This window comes from Hypanus sabinus, chromosome 2 (genome assembly GCF_030144855.1).
Source record: "Hypanus sabinus isolate sHypSab1 chromosome 2, sHypSab1.hap1, whole genome shotgun sequence".
Classification (NCBI taxonomy): domain Eukaryota; kingdom Metazoa; phylum Chordata; class Chondrichthyes; order Myliobatiformes; family Dasyatidae; genus Hypanus; species Hypanus sabinus.
Window position 1 is genome coordinate 199,444,822 of NC_082707.1, and position 20,181 is coordinate 199,465,002.

At 41.6% G+C, this 20,181-nt stretch overlaps 1 long non-coding RNA gene across 1 annotated transcript; it reads right to left on the minus strand.

Annotated features, from left to right (window-relative positions):
* Nucleotides 1-495: 495 nt before the first annotated feature.
* Nucleotides 496-19,094, minus strand: LOC132405779 (uncharacterized). The gene is made up of 2 exons (XR_009515963.1): nucleotides 18,922-19,094; nucleotides 496-3,031 (listed from the first exon to the last, which is right to left on the minus strand). It is a non-coding gene; the product is annotated as an uncharacterized LOC132405779 (long non-coding RNA).
* Between the last annotated feature and the right edge of the window lie 1,087 nt (nucleotides 19,095-20,181).

The window sequence follows — 20,181 nt, forward strand, 5'->3', positions numbered from 1 at the left end:
CTAGTGTATCTTTCTCTGTGTTGTTTTTTTATTATGTAGTTCAGTCTAGTTTTTGTGCTGTGTCACGTAACACCATGGTCCTGAAAAACGTTGTCTAATTTTTACCATGTACTGTACCAGCAGTTATGGTCGAAATGACAATAAAAGTGACTTGACTTGACTTGATTAATTTATGAAAATATTCTACATTGGTAATAGAATTTATCATAGCAGCTACTTGAACACAAACATTAGGGTTGATGAAAAATACAATAGGGTTTTTTAAAAGACTCCTGGATAGGTACAGGGAGCTTAGAAAAATAGAGGGCTCTGGGTATCCCCAAGTAACTTCTAAGGTAAAGACATGTTCGGCACAGCTTTGTGGGCTGAGGTGCCTGTATTGTGCTGTAGGTTTTCTATGTTTCTATATAAACCAAAACTGTTCAGAGACTAAGCACTAGGTTTGACACTGTATGACACATTATCCACAGTAACAAACTTCCAAGGTTCAAAGAGTATGTTCGATGCTTTATTAAGAAACCAACAAAGACAAATAATCTAACAAAACCAAAACTAGTGATATAATGATACTAAGTGATATAATATCAATGTAGCAGTGGTGTCAGCGTTAGTGGTCAACAAAAAAAAAAATCACCCATGGGCCACTAACCAGATTAATCTGAATTTAGACAAAGCATGAATGTTTAACTATCCTCATTCGCATGAACCCATATGACAAATTAATCAGAATGAACTCACAACACAAAATACAATACAGACAGAACATAGATATGTGGCTCCTCCCAACATCATTATAAAATCCATTTTCCATGACAATAAAGTAAACATTGGGAATACTCAGCAGGTCAGGCAGCATCTGTGAAGCAAGAAGGAGAACACTCTGTTGACTTTTCTTCAAAGCTGTTTTAATTTACAGGCAGAAAGAGGGATGGAAACAAAATACTTTCCAAAACAGTTATTGTACAAAAATTGAAAAAGAAGTAGATTTGAATCCTTTATGAAAGATCCTTGATCAAGCATCCAATCTATGAAAGATATCTTTTTTAATGTTTTATTTACTGAGATACAGTGCAGGTCCTTCCAACCCTTCAAGCCTCACCACCCAGCAACCCCCCATATAACCCTAGCCTAATCAAAGGATAATTTACAATGGCCAATTAACCTACCAAATGGTACCTGGTACATCTTTGGACTGTGGGAAGATGTGGTTACAGAAAGAACATGCATTACAGGCAGCGGTGGAAATTGAACCCCAATCACCTGTACTGTAAAACACTGTGCTCACTACTACACTATCATGCCACCCCACTTTTGTACAGTTCAGATATGACACAAAACCTTGCAGTAATCACTGAATTCAACAAAAGGCTGTTAAAGTTATAATTCCATTTTTAAATTTAATAGTGTGGTAGGAATCAGTAACTCTCTACTGTTAAAGACTAGGTCAACTGAAAATTTTAATACTGACATTGATATAATTTTGTTCAGTGAGGTTATTAAGAGTTGCACAACAGAAGCGGTTAAATGAAGTTCACACACAGATTAGTCACGATGTATTTGAATGCAGAGCAGGCTTGAGAGGCTGAAAAGTTTATTCATGTTTCTTAGATCCTCTGCTGTCTGATTTCTTTCTTTATGTCCTAATACTGTAACCTGTCACTTTGGAGGAAGGGCTGTAATGATAGCTGAACTACATTTTGTTACCTATCTCATCAGTTCTCTTTGGTTGGGAAGTAATGCATATGCAGAGACAAAGACAAAATAACACTCAGCTCTCCATCATGCTGGACTCTGAGGAACACAGGTATGCTTATCATCACCGTCGTTTTATTTATTTATTTATTTATTTATTTATTTATTTATGGATTGATTGATTGATTGATTAATTGATCGATTGGGGTACAGCATGGAAGAGGCCCTCCCAGCCTTCAGGCCATGCAGCCCAGCAATCCCCTGATTTAACCCTAGCCTAATCACAGGAAAATGTACAATGATCAATTATCCTACCATCTGGTATGTCTTTGGACTGTGGGAGGAAACCGGAGTACCCGAAGGAATCCACACAATCATGGGGAGAACATACAGACTTCTTAGCGGCAGGGTCAGAAATTGAACCGGGGTCACATGTACTGTAAAGTGCTGTGCTAAGCACTATGCTACCATCCCACCCCTCAAGCTATGCTGCCCGGTAGTCCCCTGATTTTAGTAGGGAATATAAAGCTTTCCCTTTTCCGTAATCAAACTCCATTCAATCCACACATTAAACCTTCATCTGGTTTTGGTGGCCAATTCTAGACAGGAATAATCACATCAGCTACCAGTTGTACGTCCCTTTCAATATTTAGTTCCATTTTACATCAATGGAACTGAATACCCTGACGGAAGTATAATGGCATCCAAAACAAACAGGAAGAGGGAGCAGTAGGCAGCTACTTGACCTTTTGAGCCCTCAGTACAATCATGGCTGGTCCGATTGCAACATCTACTCTCTCCCCACCAGCTCCTGATCACCTTTAACCCTTTTGCTATTCAGTGCTAGAAATCAAAATGAATTTCTACCCTGTCACTCGTCATGAGCCTTGCAAGCCTCCGTGGCCAGCCACAGAGCTCGGGCTTCTGGATTTCTCAATCCATGTTTACTAATTGCTTGACCCATTAAGACCAGTTGCTTTCTGTTTAAACTTACTGAGTTAATTGTGACTGGCACACGCTTCATGCGTTCTATGATTATTTAAAGGGAACTCTTCTGCTCTGTAGGTGGTGTCCTACTTTGTTTATGGAGAATGATTTGTCTCGTGATGGTTCTCAATCAGTCTTCCAATGCTTTGTTTGTATTCCTGTGCCTAAACTCTTGATTCCACCTCTTCATGGGGAGTTCCTCCGCTCCTGGGTCAAGTCATTGCCGGAGCCTACTGTGCTATCCTCTGCTCCTGGGTTGAGCTGGTGACACAGAGAGACTGCTGTTCCTCCTCCCTTGGGTCCAGTCCTGTGAGTGTGCAGTGTGACATCACCACTGTGCTTCTATGGCAATCTGCAACACAACAAAGAGCTCTTGAGTAAACTGTCTTGGAAAGAAAATGAAATGTGAATGGAACCATGTTAAATATTAGGTGCAACAATGTAAGAACATTTAGAAAAGATGCAGAACCTATTTATCAAAATTATTCCAGAGATGCATGACTTTGGATTACATGGAGAGACTTGAGAAGCTGAGGCTGTCTTCCTCACAACAAAAAATTCTGAAGAGATCTGATAAGTATTTAAACTCATGAGGGTGGTTTCAGAGAAACTCTGCCCATTAACAGAGGTTTCAAGTTCTAGGGAACATGTGTAAATCACATATGGGCTCAGTCAGTCAAAAATCCTTCTTTCAGGCTGTAACCATTCTGTGATTCTAAAAGCATAAATATGAGAAGCAGAAGATGCACATTCAGCCTCTCGTGCTTGCTCTATCACTCAGAATCACTGACATACGTCGTGAAATTTGAAATTTGCTATTTCAATGCAATACATACAGTAACACAGAGGTTTAGATTTAGGTTCCTTTAATAACAGAGAATTCATACAGTATACAACCTGAAATCTGTGCTCTTCACAGACATCCATGAAACAAGAGAATCCATCGAGTGAATGACAGAACACTGAAACCCTGAAACTCTCCCTTCCCCCACCCTTTGCAGAAGCAGCAGCAAAAGCATTAAGCCATCCCACTTCTGTCAGCAAAACCCCCCCTAAGAGACTTGATCCAGACTCCATCAAACTGCTGAACATAACCCATCACTTCAGTATCACAGACAGGCTCTCTCTCTCTCTCTCGCTCTCTCTCTCTCCCCCTCGCGATTATAAATATAGTACATATATATATATACATATACACACACTGTATAAAGTGGTGCAACCACTTACTTGGAGCAACATTAAAAGAATCAAAAAACTAATCAAGAAAATGGCACACACGAGGAAATCTGCAGATGCTGGAAATTCAAACAACAATACACACAAAATGCTGGTAGAACACAAAGTCAGAAGGGTCTCGGCCCGAAACGTCGACATTGCTTCTCCCTATAGTTGCTGCCTAGCCTGCTGTGTTCCACCAGCATTTTGTGTGTGTTGTTGCAAGATAATGGCACGATTCCTTTTGTTTATTTGGGACACTATGCTGCTTAATTGGGACAGGTCCCTGTTGCCACTTTCCAACTAACATCAGTGGCCTGCATTTCCGTGGCTGTTAGATACAACACCGCGCTTCGAGTGAACCGTTTTCAAATAGCTTCAGTAGCATAGCTTCGATAGCTTCTGTTCAAAGAGCAGCACGTTTTGTCACTGATCGTTGGTGAGAAATAATCAGCAAGATCATTCCGAACTGTTTTGACAACTGCACTTTCAAGCACTCACTTGAGAGGCCAGAAACAGCCAGGAGTGAGGATGAAACTACCTCACTACTTCAACAAGGTATGAGCTATGAAGAATTTGAAGGCATCAACAATCCTCTTGAATGTTACAATGAAAATGAGGATTTGGAGGATGCAATCATTGATCACATTGTGGGAAAGCAGTCCATTATTTGCACTAGGTGTCTGTACTGGTTTTGTTCTTTTACAGGTAAGAGGACATGACATGGATGAAATGCTCCATCAATAAATATTAAGAATGAATACACATAGTTCTGGCAAGAGCGCTAATTTGTTCTGTACTTCACTTAAATGTATAGCTTGTTACCCATTTTGTCTTCTTTGTACTTTTTTAACTATTTCCTTGACATTCCAGCTAATTGAGGCCAAAATGCAGTGATATAGTGGCCTCAGTATGTTCCAGTTAACTGGAATCCATTGTGTGTGTATACATAAAGATTCCTGTTGATTATATACTGTATATAAGTAGTGCACAAAGATTAGCAAAGAGAGTGAGGTTGTGTCCATTCATAAATCTGATAGTGGAAGGGAAGAAACTGTTCCTAAAATGGTCTTTTACCTCTGCTCCATCTCTATATGCATTGATTCTCATAATGTATTCAACATTTGTGATTTAAACTGGCACAATTTATATATATATAGCCTTTTGGACCACTAAAATGTGTTTGGATCTGTCAACTAATTGACCTCTACTTAAATGTTATCTTGCTTTTGAAATAGCTAACCATATATCCGTTCTCTACAAGGTGTTACAATCTGTGGTGAATAGCGATTTTACCAATAAGTTTTGAAATGGAATTTTAAACTTGTCGGGAATTAAGCAGCATGCTTATGGGCAAAACTATAGGGATTGAGATTTAGTGACAAAGACTCAGCATAGGAATAATAGGCTAAATCAAATCATGTGAAATCAAGGTTAATTATCATTCAAACCATACATGGATATAGTTGAATGAGACAGCGTCTCACCTTGGCCAAGGTGCATAACAGTTTGTACATTCAAAATAACGAGAGAGAAAAAAAAGCATACACACACATCATTACACAAGAAAACACATATACAGTCCAAATCCCTGAGGGCATGCAAATTGATGGTACAGCTCCTGGCAATCCAGCTTGTTATTCCTTCGATTGAACACTAGAGGGCAACACTGATGGGAAAGGACAACACCCAACCTAACCCGGACTGTGTGCCTCACTGCTTCCTGCTTCATCTCACCTGGACTGCAGTAGCAGGCAAGCCCATGGCTTGAGGCCTAGTCTGTCTTTGCTACAACTGAGGCTGTGCTGCTACCTCGTTGCTTCATTGCCTATCTCGCCACCAAACACTGGGAACAGGCCTCCAGCATGTTACATTGTCTTTTTCTGCAGCTTATCATTCTAGAATTCCTTTTCATGATTCCAAACTTCAGAAGTTCAAAGTACATTTATCATCGAAGTATGTATACATTGTACAACCTTGAGATTTGTCTCCTTATAGGCATCCACAAAAGAAACCCAAAGAGAACCCATTTTTAAAAAGACCAACAAACACCCAATGCACAGAGAGAAAAACAACAAATCATGCAAACAATAAAAGCACGTATCGTCGTTCTGAATGAAAGTGAGTCCATAGACATGAAGTGCAGAGCAGAGGGAACAGCCTCAGCCTCAGTTCACCACACGTTCATCAATCCATCCAGCCTGACCATCACCTCTAGTCCCAACACCCTGCGTTTTCGATCCGTCCATCCGAGCATCCAAATCATCCACACATTGGATACCCTGCTCACTTTTGTTTTCCTCCCCAAAAGAGCAAGTAATAAGTTGATCAATATATGAAGATGATGCTTTATGTGGCAATCCTTAGCCCAATGTTATATGAATTGTTACCCCTTTAAGGGAAAACACATTATCAAAGTGCATAAAGTAAATATACAAGACCAATAAAACAGGCTATTCATATGTTTATTCATACCCTGAAAACTAATTTTAGACCACTACCCTGTTTTAAATGTATGGCTAATAACAAGAATAGCAAAGATCTTGTCCAGCAGCTGTTGAAGCTTTGAGTTAATTAGGACAGGTTAGTGTGATAGGCCAAAATAAGACACTTCAAAAAATTATTAGCTTCTCTGAAACTTTTAAACACATCCAACAACACCTCTTAATTGTGAATTTTCTCTGGAATATTTATTCCTACTGAAACTGGAGACTCGAGTTCTCAAAACTCCTGGCTGAAAAGTGACAATCAGTGGGACGTGTCAGCTCGGTTTAATCAGTTGATCTCCCATGACATTGGCCACAGACAAAAAGTAGAAATAATTGTTGTGTCTCTCTCCTTCTGTAACTGTCACTTTAGTTGTCTGCCATTCTATAATTGTGACTGTCTTCCTCTTTCTGAGAGGGGGAATTACCCTACAGAAGTGCTCACATATGCATTAAGTATTCAGCAACGGGTATAATTTAGCGTGTTAGCATTAGTACAATTTTCTGTGTTCCGAAAATTCCCTTCAGTTTATGCATATTGATGTACAGATCTGGCATTAGTGGTATTTTGTATTGTTAAGGCTTGTTGAGCACCAATTAAAGTCACAAGTCCAGATTTATATATATTTTTTATTTTACAGATAATCATGGAACATGCCCTTCCAGCCCAACAAGTCATGCTATCCAGCAACCCACCTATTTAACCCTAGCCTAATCACAGGACAATTTATAATGACCAATTAATCTATTACCAGGTACGTCTTTGGATTGTGGGAAGAAGCCAAACTACCCGGAGGAAACCCACTCAGTTCACAGGGAGAACGTACAAACTCCTTACAGACGGTGCTGGAATTAAACTCCAAACCCCAGGACACCACCCCAAGCTGTAAAAAAGTCATACTAGCTGCTATGCTACCAAGGCACCCATTTATGTCCTTACCTTTCAGTCTACGTTCCAAATGGTGCAAAAGTGGACTAAGGGTAGAGCAGACCAGTGGGAAGTCCCACACCAGACCACAAAAGGAGAGGCTGTAATTACTGATTGACAACACTGTGGCTGTCACATCAAATTGTTTTCTCTGGACTCTGGAGAAAAGGTAGGAGGAGCAGCAGTTAGTGGATTAATTTAGGTTGACTATACTCACTTTGATTGGCATCGTTCTTTGCCTCCGTGCATGACAGCCTCCACATATGTCATTCCCATTTTCACTGGCACAGCTTTCGGGTTGCTGCACAGTTGTGCGTTACCATAATCACCATCCTGCTTCAGCTAAGCTTCCAGAAAGTATGCAGAGCAAAATTATGCACTCATACAAAGACAGATTTCTAACTTCATTTAATGCACAGCCTGTGCACTTAGACAGCAAATTCTGTTTCTCTGTCGCTTTTCTTTCTTCCTTTCTGAAAGCCTCACATATACATTAAATTCACTTAAAGACTACTTACTGTCCATTACCCCACTGGTGTTTAGGGTAGTAACGAAGGTTCTACATCTCTGGCCATGTTCAGATGTAGAAGGATTTGCTGTTTCTGTAACAGATTTGTTTTACCAGTCAGGGTCGTTAGCCCTGAACTGAACCTCCAAACCTGGAGGACAGGTGGACAACTCTTAGCCTGACACTAATCTTTGGCCTGTTTGGCAAGGTTGACCCTACCAACAGCCAAAGCAAAAAGCCCTAACTCCAGCTAACATAGCTCTTCAGATCATTGAGGCAAGCAAGTCTCCGAACCCAACAACAGGGATGTGGTCCTCTTGGATGTTAATTTAGAGACAGAGCACAGTAACAGGTCCTTCTGGCACAAGGAGTCCACCCCATCCAACTGTACCCATGTGACCAATAAACCTATTAACCGGTATGTCTTTGGAATGTTTGAGGAAACTGGACAACCTGGAGAAAACCCATGCAGTTACAGGGAGAATGCAGACAGCAGTAGGAAATGAAGCCCAGTTGCTGGTGCTGTAACGTGACGCACTATCCGCTAGTCTACAGGGCCTCCCCATTCTATTGTGGACATTTCTGCATATCTCTGCCGTTAACTGTTGTCTTCACTCCTCCCTTCTGAGTACTGTTGGAGAGCTGTCTTCTCTTTGGTACCCATTGCAAATGTCATTTATTTTTTCTCTAAGCCTGGAGCAATTCGATGAGGTAGCAGAGACAACCTTTCCCAAATATCAGCCATGGCACCTCCTCAAAAACTTTTCCAAGCTCAGGCTGGCTGAGAGGAATGAACTTTGAAATAAAAACAGGAAATGCCAGAAAGGCTTCTGGTTTAAGATGGCGCTGGTGAATTTCAGCGACTTCTGGCTGGTGGCCAATGAAACAAGGAAAACAACTAAATACTTTGGTAATCACTCTTTTTTCTGGAAAGCGATCATTGCAAGCAGCAGTCTGTAACTGCCCCTTGGAATTGAAGGCAATTCGATGTGGAAGAGCCAAGGCAAGACGAGCCAGTGGGCCCGTCACCAAGAGAAGGATGACCCGAGGTTCAAGTATTGGGCCAAATTGGAAAGGTCAGGGTGTCAGGGCTCATGGTGAGGGATGGGCTGGTTCAGCTTGGTGCTCTGCAGTGAACTAAACGTCTGGGGCCGCATTCTCTCTGGACTTCAGTTCAGAATGCCGTTTTGCTTGCATTTATTGTTTGCATGATTTGTTTTTTTCCCTGTATGCTCATTTAGGTGTTTGACAAGTCTTCTTTTTTATTATATGGGTTCTTCTGGGTTTCTTTGTTTTGTGGCTGCCTGTTAGGAGGCAAAACTCAAGTTCCTATAATGTGCACATACTTTGAAAATAAATGTACTTCGGCTCAGCAGGTCAGGCAGCAACTATGGAAAGAGAAAACAGAGTATATATTTTAGTCTGAAGACCTTTCTTCAGAACTGGGCAAGTGAAAAGCACCAAGTGAGTTTTAAACACAAGAGATTCTACAGCTGCCGGAAATCCAGACACAAAATGATGCAGCTGAGGAGACCAAGTAATTGGGTATATTTAATGCAGAGGCTGATAGATTTTTGATTAGTCAGGGCATCAAAGGTTACGAGAAGATGGCAAGAGAATGAGGTTGAGAGGGATAATAAATCAGCCAAGATAGAATGGCAGAGCCGACTCGATAGGCTGAATGACCTAATACTGCTCCTACATCTTATGGCCTTATGGTCTTAATCAGCAGATCAGGCAGCTTTTATGGAATGGTATAGACAGTCGATGTTTCGGGCCAAGACCCTTCATCAAGACAAAGGTTAGTTTAAAATTGCAGGGAAGGTCCTGGAGTGTTAGATCAGATGAAGAAAATATTTCAAATGGAGTGAGGGTTTTTCTGATGATACATTTATTTACATCACCATTTGATTCACAGATACTGAGGACTTCTCCTTTGTCATAGTTGACTGAGCGCCTGATCGCATCTCAGATATTTCCAGCAGCTTTCACTCACTCTCCTCCCCGACACAGGAGAGGTAGAGATCCCCACAGTCCCCACTGTCCACCCCTGCAGCCTCTGCATCCAACAACTCATCCTTTACAATTTCTATCACCTTTAATGGGTTTCCATCGTTACACACAGTTATCCTTCTCTGCACTTTTGACATTCCAAGGGGATTGCTTCTTTAATTATCCATCTCCATCAGCCATTCCTCCCTCAACCACTTTGCAATTTAAAGCTCACTTATCTTACCGCCTCTGATGATGCAACACAAACGTAGGCTCTTCAATCTATTGACTCTGAACTGAGCATAAAGCAGCCACTTCCATTAATCTGAACCCTAAACTTGGTGGGTTGCTTGGCAGTGCGGCTCAGTGGACTGGATTCAGGGATTCATCTTCGAACCTGGATGAGTATGCTGCAGTTGTAACCGACTTCATTAAAATCTGTGGATCAGTGTGTGCCCACAAAGACTTACTGTGCATTGCCAAATCGAAAGCCGTGGATGAACCAAGAGGTACGTCATCTGCAGAAGGCTAGATCTGTGGCATTCAAGTCTGGCAACCCAGGCCTGAACCAGAAAACTAGGTATGATTCGTGGAGAGCTATTTCAAGGGCGAAGAGACAATTTCGAACGAAGTTGGAGGCAACTTCGGATGCATAACAACTCTAGCAGGATCTGCAAGACGTTACTTCCGACAAAGCAACATAGCAGTTCAACATAGCAGAGAAGCTTCACTACCAGATGAACTCAACTATGCACGCTTTAAAGAGAGAATATACCCACAGCTAAGAGGATCCCTGCTGCACCTGATGACCCTGTGATCTCTGTCTCAGAGGCCAATGTTACGCTGACTTTAAAGAGAGTGAACCCTCGCAAGGCAGAAGGTCCCAATGGAGTACCTGGTAAGGCTCTGAAAACCTGTGCCAACAGGAGTGAAATATGCCAACTAGTGGAGTGGTGCTGCAGCAACAACCTGGTACTCAACATCAGTGAGATGAAAGATCTGATTGTGGACTTCAGGAAGGGTACGACATACCGATCCTCATAGTGGGATCAGAAGTGGAGAGAGTGAGCAGCTTCAAGTTCCTGGATGTCAAGATCTCTGAGGATCTAACCTGGTTCCAACATATTGATGTAGCTATAAAGAAGGCAAGACAGCAGCTGTACTTTATTAGGAGTTTGAAGGGATTTGGCATATCAACAAATACACTCAAAAACTTCTATAGTTGTACCATGGGGAGCATTCTGACAGGCTGCATCACTGTCTGGTGTGGAGGGGCTACTGCACAGGACCGAACAAAGCTGCAGAATGTTGTAAATCTAGTCAGCTCCATCTTGGGTACTAACCACAAAGTACCCAGGACATCTTCAAGGAGCGGTGTCTCAGAAAGACAGTGTCCATTATTAAGGACCTCCAGCACCCAGGACATGCCTTTTTCTCACTGTTACCATCAGGAAGTAGGTACAGAAGCCTGAAGACAGACACTCAACGATTCAGGAACAGCTTCTTCCCCTCTGCCATCCAATTCCTAAATGGACATTGAATCTTTGGACACTACCTTGCTTTTATTTAATACACAGTTTTTCTGTTTTCACAAAATTTTTTAATCTATTCAATATACGTAATTGGTTTTCTTTCTTATTTATTACTACTATTATTTGTATTTTTTTTCATTGCTAGATTATGTATTGCATTGAACTGCTACTGCTAAGTTAACAAATTTCACGTCACATGCAGGTGATAATAAACTTGAAACCTGAATCTGATTCTGATTCTGTTCTGCACTATATCATGAAATAAATAACTGTTTTGTTCACATTCCCATCAATTTTCGCCCACCTCTCCCCGCCTCCGACGATAGATTCTAAAACTCACCTACACACTAAACATTTTAAAGTGGTCAATGACGCTACATTATGGCGGGGTGGAGAAAGGAGGTGTAAGGCTAGTCTGCAGGTCACACTTGGACAAGGTGTAGCACCTGTTTAGCACATCCCCACATCCAACCGCCCCCCCCCACCTCCAATCAGAGTGGTGAAGCCATGCATTAACAGCTCATGCATTATCATAAATCCTGGTTATACAACCACTGATGCCAGACAGGCAATCTCAGAAAATTATTGATAATGGCTGGTGTCAGCCATCTTGTAAAGACACAGCCCAGAAGAAGGCAATGGCGAACCACTTCTGTGGAAAAATTTGCTGACAACAATCATGGTCATGGTCGCCCACTTTATATGCACATAACAAACAAATGGATTAAGCTACAACCAGCAGGTCCTGAGGACCATAAGACCATAAGATATAGGAGCAGAATTAGGCTATCTGGCCCATCGAGTCTGCTCCGCCATTCAATCGTAACTGATCCTTTTTTTCCCTCCTCCTCAACCCCAGTTAGGATGTTGGAGGGAACCAGAGTACTTATAGTAGACTGAAAGGCAGAATTTGCAAACTCCAAACGGCATCAGAGGTCAGAATACAGGTCACTGGAGATATGATACACCAAATCTACTACTGCCCCCAAGAGGAGCTATGCTTTGGAGGCTTATATTCTCAATGACCCAGAGAGCTATGTTGGCTGGAGTCAGGGCTTTACGGTTTGGCTCTTGGTAGAATCACCCACCCCAAACAGGTCAAAGGGTAGAGGCTAGACTAAGAGTGGTTCACGGGTCCTCCAGGTTTGGGAGCTCAGCTCAGGGCCAACAACCCTAACTGGTGAAACAAAATTGTTAGAGATACAGAAATGAAGAATCTGTCTATATCTGAGTGTGACGGTATTCCTGAGTCTCCACCCAGGACTTACATGACTGACAGTAGTGAAAAGCAAGAGGAAGCTACCAGAGATGGAGGACCTTCATTGCTGCCCTAAACGGCAGCTTTGTAATGGGCAGTAAGTGAGATCTACTAGCTGTGAGACTGTGCTTGATTTGACTTTGATATTAATTCCGATTCTTGTTCTATTATTGCCCCAAATGTTGACCGTTTCTAACATTTTCTTGCTTTTTTAATATTTGTATCGTCTTTGGTTTTGTTAATTTTCCACCACACGTAAATGATGTGTGTTCTCCCACTGTAGATCAGGTGAGCTGAACAGAATTGGAGGCGTGACAGGTACAGCACAAAAATGGGTCATCTGTCCCAACTTGTCATTGCAAACCATGGTGCCCACTAAACTCATCCTATTTACCTGTGTTCCCATTTCCCTCTTAACCTTTCCTAATTATGCCAAATTGTTAATCCTATATAAAGCTTTATATTTATATAAAGCTATCCAAATGTCTCATGGTCTTATAGTCCTGTAACAATTGGTACATGCACAGAATAGGATATTTAAAAAGAAAATACAATTTTCAAAAAGTTACACTACTGTGTAAAAGTCTTAAGTGTATATTGTGGCGACTCATTTCCTAGCGTATCCGAACCGACTCACAATTAGATAGCCTACGGGGGTTTGCGAGCACAGAGCTTTGGAGCCTCTTCGCCATGGGGGGCCGGTTGACAGAGGCTTAAAAGTGAGGCTGAAGTTTTCGAATAAAGTTTTTTTCCTTCGACTGCAGTTACCGACTCCGTGTCGTAATTTTAGCGCTGCGTGTAGCACACCGCTACAATATCTATATATAGCTAGGGACCTAAGATTTTTGCACTGTACTGTAGTAATTTCATGCATTGACTGTTCTGTTGCCAGAAAAAAAAACCTCATCACACATGTGAGAGATAATAAAGCTGATTCTGATATGGGACTCTATTGTGGTGTGAGAATGGGAAGGGGCAGGGAGCGGAGAATCAGGATTAAGGAAAGCAGAAGGCAGAGTAGAGGGAGTGGGCAGTACCAGAGATACATTCTGTAATGATCAATAAACCAATTGCTTGGAATCAAATGACATTGTCTGGTGTCTGCATCTGCACCAACCCCCCCCCCCCCCCCCACCACCACCACTGCTGGCACTCCTTCTCTGTCACTCATGGCGCACACCTCTCCCGTGGCGCTCGACCCTCATCATTCTGGCATGTAGCTCACACTCCTCCTGCGGCATTCCAGTCTTGCCATTCCCAACATCCTTTGCTCCCACCAGATTTACAAACTCACTCTCTGCTCCACGTTGACAAATACAGTGCTGTGTAAACGTCTTAGGTACGCTAGCTATATATATGTGCTGAGACTTCTGCACGTACTGTAACTAGAATGATGAAACCATGTCAATAAAATGCTGTAGGGTGCAGAAAATATGTGACTCTAATCACCATGTAGTTTGCTAAGTAGCAAACTAGCATATAACAAGCATGCAGGAAGCACAAATTAATTATGTGATGCTAATATCATGAAGGTGCTTTATTGTTAATAATCTAAGCTCTTTACAAATTATTCACTAATTTAACAGGCCTTATATTATCAGTGGAGCTGGTTAAATGCCTGGCACTGACATTCACTTGTGGTAAGTAAGTTTTGTATGAACTGAATCAAATTATTCAGTCACATGATTATCAGACAATTTGCCAACTGTTGCTTTCTATATGGCCTGGACAATAAGTATCTGTCTGTTAACGTTTGCCGAGTTATTTCAGGTTGGGGTGTTGAAGATGGGAGTTCAATTCTAATGTCATCTACGGGGAGTCTGTGCATCCTCACTTTGAAGAATGAGGAGGAATCCCATTGAAACCTACTGAATGTTGAAAGGCCCAGGCAGAGTGGATGCCGAGACTTTGCTTCCTATAGTGGAGAAGTCTAAGACCAGAGGACACCACGTCAGAATAGAGTGACGTCCATTTAGAATGGAGATGAGGAGGAATTTCTGTAACCAGAGAGTGGTGAATCTGTGGAATTCATTGCCACAGGTGGCTGTAGAGTCCAGATCATTAGGTATATTTTAGCCAGGGGTTGATAGATTCTCAATCGGTCTGGGCATTAAGGGACACAGGGAGAAGGCAGGAGATTGGGGCTGAGAGGGAAGCTGAATGGCTTACTTCTGCTCCTATATTTTTCGGTCTTATGGTCTCCCTATGGAATGCATGAGTTTACCACCGGTGCTCCTGTTTCCTCCCACAGTGCAAAGAGATGCTGATAAGTTAATTAGTCATTTCAAATTGTCCTGTGATTTGGCAAGGGTTAAATAAATAGGTTGCTGGGTGGTGCATCTCATGGGTCTGGAAGGGCCTGTTCAGCATTGTATCATTAACTAAATAAATAAATACTCATTTGTCTTGCTCTGCGCAAATTGGCAGTCTGATTTTCCATAAGCGTGATTATATTCCTGTGTCCCCATCGTGAGAGATGGAAATGGATGAGGCTGGCCAACAGGGTTCTGGTGAAGCTGTATAGGCCAATTCACAGAACAGTGGATAAACAATGGATTACAGAAACATTGATGAACTCCAACCAGGCCATCGACTTTGCACGATGGAGATGGGAGATCATCAATGGCCTGTTTTCCACTGACAGCGAAGAGCCCAAGAAGGAGAAGACTTCTATAAGTCATTGTAGATAATTTTAAGAGATCCTGCAAGCCATACATAATGGCATTTTTTTTCTATTTCTGATAGGAAGTTGGCATTATACCCAGTTTAAAATACTGTACACTTATTCTAGTAAAATAACTAAAATGAAGACACCTGTGGGTAACACCCGTACCTAATGAACTGGTCACTGAGTGTATGTCTTCTGCAGCTGTATAGCCCATCCACCTCAATGTTCATTATGTTGTACATTCAGAGATGCTCTTCTGCACACCTCTGTTGTAAAACGTGGCTATTGACTAACTGTCACCTTCCTGTCAGTTTGACCCAGTCTAGCCATTCTCCTCTGATCTTTCTCATTAACAAGGCATTTTTGCCCACAGAACTGCCACGCACTGGATGTTTTTTGTTTCCTGCACCATTTTCTTTAAACTCTAAAGACTGTTTTGTTTGAAAATTCCAGGAGGTCAAGAGATACTGAGATAGTCAAACCAGCCCATTGGGCACCAACAATCATTCCAAGGTCAAAGTCACCTAAGATCACATTTCTTCCCCATTCTGATGGTTGTTCTGAATCTCTTGACCACCTCTGCATGCTTTTATGTATTGAGTTGCTGCCACATTAGATATTTCTGATTAGATATTTCGATTATCAAGTAGCTGTACAGATGTACCTAAGGAAGTGGGCACTAAGTGTACTTTATCCTCAATTTCAGTCAGTCACACTCTGTCACAAATCAACCATCGTCTGCAAGTGATATTGATGAAGGTACAGGAGCCTCAGGTCCCACACCACTATTTTAAGAAACAGTTATTACTACCCCTCAACAATCAGGCTCTTGAACCAAAGGGGATAACTTCACTCAACTTCAATTGCCCCATCACTGAACTGTTCCCACAACCTATGGACTCACTTTCAAGGACTCTTCATCTCATGTTCTCAATATTTATCGCTTATTTATTTATTTGTTTATTATTTTTTTTATTATTATTATTATTAAGAGTGTTGAGAGAATATTGAGAGTGTTGTGATCACCTCTAACCACTATTTTGTTTTGCGCTGCCTCCAACCTCTCCAAGTGCAAATTAAAGTGAGTGGTCCACTTAGTGGAGAAGATCGTTGGCTGTCAGCTACCATAATTAGAAGACCTATTCATCACCAGAGCGAAGAAAAGAGCTGGAAATATTATTGCTGATTCCACGTACCCTACCAGTTACCTGTTCACCAAATTGCCTTCAGGGAGCTGCTACAGGTCCATCACCACCAGGAGTGTGCCTTCTACAAACCTTCTTTCATCCAGCTATCCAGCTTCTCAACAAAACACACTCAGGTTTAATACCCGAACTGTCCCTGCACAACATCCATTAAATGGTCTTTCATGCTCTCTTTATTCTGTTGGTAATTATTGAGTCTGGTCATATTCTCACTTTTATTTAAGTTTGATTATTGATGCTTGCGTATGTGCCTGATCTGGTAATTGTCGATTGCTCATGGCTGTTTGTATATTGTCTGGTAAATTGTTGGTTGCTGTTGTGTTGTCTGTTAAGGTACTGTCCTGTGTTTTATGCTTGCTTCTGATTTTGATTATATTTATTATTTATTTTGTTTTTGCAGTTTATTGTCTTTTGCACTTTGGTTGTTTGTCCATCCTGTTGGGTGCAGTCTTTCATTGATTCTATTGTGTTTCTTAGATTTGCTGTGTATGCCCACAAGAAAATAAATATATATGTACTTTGATACTAAATTTACTTTGAAGTTCTGTAGAAAATGGCCAGTAATGTGTGTGGCTTTTCTCTGGTCATGAGTGGGCTTTGTCATGAGTAACTCCACCCACCCACCCCCTCCCCGCACCCACTACCACCACCATCTCCATTAACTGCCCTGACACCCTTTCTCTCCCCTTTTTATCTAAAGGAGAAACCCCTGCAGCAAAATAACGAAAATAAAGGCACTTTTGGAGAGTCGAATTTCAGCCACATTTACATAACAAAGCCCTGAGGATGAGAAATGATAAATGTGTCAGAAGTCGCTCTTGGAAAGAAACTGTCAGTCGTGCCCCAAGATTCTCCTACTAAGCACATTCTTGGAACAAAATCATGCAACTGCAGCGGAAAAAAAAGAATTGAATGCCATGGGAAAAAAATCTTCATTTTCTGCAAGAAAATCCCTACCTGAAAGAAATGGAATGACATTATGCATATGAAAATGTCCAGAATGATGTTAGATTTATGCATGCATCAGACACAAATTCTATTACTACACACGCGCTGTTGTGTAATTGCACTCTGAACACATCACTGCACTGATCAAATCTGATCTCATTAAGGCAGACACGGACAGTGAAGGAGTCAAGAGGAATTTACGACTTGGACACTTGAAAGAAGTAAATTGCAATCCTGTTTAAAAGGCTTTCCCACCCATCCACGATCCCCCTCCCCCTTCCTACCACCCCAGCGACCGTGGTTGAGGCTCTATGATTAAGGTCACACAGAGTGTTCATTATTGGCTTGGCTAATGTGATTGCACTGGAACAATACCCTTGAACTTGCTGGCTCTGATGTGCATACTAATTGCCTAATTTGTCCTTCACTGTGACCTTGGCAGGCCATCCAGTACTCTGTGATCTGCCAGCAAGCTTCTAATCACAAATCGTCATCAATGAGTAACTATATACTATCTATCAAACCTCCTTTTTCAGTCAATCTCCTGTTTTGTTCTCGCACATGCACCCGCAAACATCAAATCAAAAATTACTCACGCATTTCTTCTCTGCTTTCAGCCACTCCTCACAAGAACACTTAATAAATGAGTAAACCTCTGAATGAAAAAGTATTAATTTTGCTTTTCACCACCATTTTCTTGCTTTGTCTCCTGTGACTGTTGTCAAAACAAAAAAAAGAATGTCTGCATCTTTTCTTCATGCAAATTGCTTTTTACTTATGTATTTATATTTTTTGAGATACAGCATGGAATATCCCTTTCCACTCTTCCAAGCAATCCCCCAATTTAATCCTGGACTAATCATCGGACATTTACAATGACCAATTAACCTACTAACTCTTTGGACTGTGGGAGGAAACCCACACATCATGGGGAGAAAGTAGTCTCCTTACTGGCAGTGGTAGGAAATGCTGATGCTGTAAAGCATTGTGCTAGCCACTAAGCTACAGTGATGCCCCTGTCTACTCATCAGAGGTGATGCACCTTGAAGAGAGCAGAAGACACTCCCTGACTGGCCAGAGCAAGAAAAAGGACCCTGTAACGTTCTCCTTCGGGTGTAACGAAACGCCGAATTTAACGTCCGGATAAACCACAGTTAATAAGAACCAGATCGCAGTAAGATTAACCATTTACTGTTCACTCTTCACATTAACATATGGTGAAAACTGTTGATAAAACAATACAAGATTGATACAGTATTTGTTCCTTCCTTAATATCTCATTTCAAGTGTAAATACTTGCAAAGGTGACTATAACTACATTACACTAAGGTGCAGTATACAGGGAGAGTTTACCTGCTCCATTGACTACTTTAAATACACTTCCATGCAAACTATCCGCGACTCTTTAACTAACGAAAGCATAAACATTATCTACCGTCGTTACCTCTAACAGGATCAGCATTAACATCTTAGTTCAATATATCGATTATCTATTAACTTACAGCGTTGCTCTCACTGTGATTTCTCATGCCTGCAAAACTGCTTCTGCTCAGGTGAGCCTCGTGGAAAGCCCCCACCCTCGCGCTAATTTCAAACCGGTGTTTTCCCACAAGACGCGGCGAAACCGGATGTGACGTCATCGCATGCCGATATATTTTACATGCAATGAATACACTTTAAACACTTCTAATTCTAACTAGAAAATACTATTGAATGAATTACTAAGCGAAAATATTATAAACTAAATAACTGTCGTAAAGACAGCACAGACCCTGGGCTACCTCGGATCTGAAAGCGGACCAAAATCTGGTTTTATATCATACAAGTAACATACATAAAATACTGGAGGAACTCAGCGGGCCAGAGAACATCTATGAAAAGGAGTAAACAGTCAAAATTTTGGGCCAAGACCCTGCAACAGGACTGGGAAAAAAGAGAAGTTAGTGCAAGAAGGTGGGGGGTGGGGTGGTAGGTGATAGGTGAAAGTGGGGGGGGGGGGAGGAGGCCACAATCCTTTCTTGTCTTTATATCGTGATGTCAGAGGTGTCATCTTCATGTCTGCAAATCCTTTTCACAGGATTCTTCAAGGCCAAACTGGACTCATCTACACATGAACCTAAGACGTCTGGAGGCATTTTGCCAGTTCAACAGACCTTATGCAAAGTTAAAACAGCTTGCAAGGTCTTTTATCTAGGGCAGACAAGAAGGATCATTTTACATTTCATTTCTACTTGGCAATCAATAGCATATAATAAACAGACTTAAAAGTTCCCTAATTCCATCTTCTCATTGCTACCATCAAAAAGGGTGTGCAGGAGCCTGAAAACACACACTCAATGTTTTAGAAAAAGCTCCTTCAGCAACACCATCAGATTTTTGAATGGACAATGATCCCATTAACACTACCTTTCTTTTTTTCCTCTCTCTTTTTACTTACTTAATTAATTTAATTTGGGCGGCAGGGTGGAGATACGTCTCTACCAAAGGTGCTCCTTCCCTCCACTAGCCTGCAGGTCACCCTTGGGCAAGGTGCAGGACCTGCTTAGCCCCCTGATCAGGGTCACATGACGCCGCAGGAGCAGATGATGGATGGTTGTATGAGCAGCTGGTGAACTTCACAGGTCCTGGTTATGCAACCACTGACGCCAGGCAGACAATCTCTGAAGGGTATTGAAAATGACTGTGGTCAACTGTCTTGTAAAGACACTGCCCAGAAGAAGGCAATGGCAAAGCACTTTTGTGGAATAATTTGACAAGGACAA